Source organism: Asparagus officinalis, chromosome 7, assembly GCF_001876935.1.
Source record: "Asparagus officinalis chromosome 7, Aspof.V1, whole genome shotgun sequence".
In the NCBI taxonomy this organism is placed as follows: Eukaryota; Viridiplantae; Streptophyta; class Magnoliopsida; order Asparagales; family Asparagaceae; genus Asparagus; species Asparagus officinalis.
In genome coordinates this window covers 97,091,220-97,092,934 of record NC_033800.1, presented here as the reverse complement: position 1 = coordinate 97,092,934, position 1,715 = coordinate 97,091,220, and the positions used below count along the sequence as shown (strand labels likewise).

Below are 1,715 nucleotides of genomic sequence, written 5' to 3'. Positions count from 1 at the left end.
TCCAGTGAGCTGTAAGGAGCTTCCTCTAATTGAATTGTCTACATAGGATGCTGAGCAGGGCTCAAGTCATGATGGTTAATTTGGGTTTAGGTAGAGCTGGTGATAACCGACCTCGAGCAAGGGACGAGCAGCCATGCTGCCCGAGGTGGTTTCTGGCCGTTCTACTCATGCCCGGTCTTTTATCTGATACGCAGTGCTCTATCACTGGTCGTTACTAGGGAGCGTTTTTATGGTATAACACAGTTGTAATCAGATTATTATCTGTATTCAGTTATGACAAATATGAATATTAGTTCTGGTATATTGATTGATATTTGTCTGTCAAGCGAAAGTGGTACCTATATGTCCCTACTATTGATCCATGTCTTATGCTTTAAGCTGTTGTTAGTTGTCATATGCCAATAGTTTCTGACCCTTCTGAATCCTTGACCTTCAGAGACTTGCAATACTTCACATGTAAAATTCTGTGCATACACATGATGTTTAGTTTCAAAACTTTTTTTTTAATATGAAACTTTGGCAAACCATTTATCTTCAGCTGTGGTGACTTCATGGATGTTGAAGTGTCAGATGTTTGCATGTTATTCCTATAATATTGTTTTTCTGACCTACCGATCTTACTGGTTGGTTTCACATCAGGGATATACGGTGAGGAACTATGTAGTTTTCTGTTTAGGTAGTTTAATGCAATGTATTGCAGCATAAGCTCATTGCTTGTCTTGGTCGTTTCAATATATAACAAACGAGTGATGCTAATTGTACTAGTTTTTGGTACTAATCTTATACTAAAGTGAATGAAAAAAAATGTTGAGACATCAATTTTGTATTAGAACTCATTATAAAATGGATCCACCTTATCATTCTCATAGTTGTATCAAAGGAGTACACAAAATATTGTACAATTACTGCTACCTCAAATAAAGCAAGGGGGGTAATTCATCCTTAAATAAAGAAGTATGTAATCTTTAGAGCCATTTTCAGTTTCCTTCTGAATTATTATTTTATTCTTTTTGTTCTCTGTTGCAGAACAATATTGTTTAGCCACTCACAGACGGTTGTGCTGTGTGGCAATTGCCAGAATGTGCTGTGCTAGCACAACAGGAGATCGTGCAAGGCTCACCAAGGAATGCTCCTTTTGAAAGAATAAAGATTGAAGCTGGGAGAGAGTGGTGTTTTTTCCCCCTCAACTAAAATAATCAAGTGTTTTTGCCTGTATATATAATAGAGTTATATCCTAGTTTAATCCGTGATCATCCATATGAGTTATATCATAGTTTAATTCGTGGTCATCCATACGTGTTAAATCGTATTTCTTGGTTTTGAAGAGAAATACGTTATGAGACTACATCGAAAGTCTGGATGAAGCTTCCCATGTCAATGAGATTTTGCAGAGAAAATATTGAACTTCTAACATGTGAATGAGAGAATGTGTTGTATCATGATTAAATTTGTTTTTCAAGGGCGATTATTATAATATACGTGTTTTGCTATAAAGTGTGTTATACATCTGGTGATATAAGGATGGATTTGATTCAAGTCTAAGAATACCATATTTTAACCTTTCGATGTCTTGCTGGGTGGAATTGTATTTGTTGGTTTGATATTATTAGTTTCTGATAGGATGCTAATTTTATGATTTCGTGTATGTTTTGCAATCTTAGTTCATGTCATATAATACGAGATTATGAAGAATTCAGGCTGCAATGTTGTTTCTA

The 1,715-nt window shown here is 35.6% G+C and overlaps 1 long non-coding RNA gene across 1 annotated transcript in view; it reads left to right on the top strand.

The window, feature by feature from the left end:
* The window catches only part of LOC109850511, a 24,796-nt gene extending 23,306 nt beyond the window's left edge, over positions 1-1,490 (top strand). Inside the window, exon 3 of the long non-coding RNA XR_002249452.1 lies at positions 1,027-1,490. This is a non-coding gene — a long non-coding RNA (uncharacterized LOC109850511). The remainder of the gene's footprint in view (positions 1-1,026) is intronic.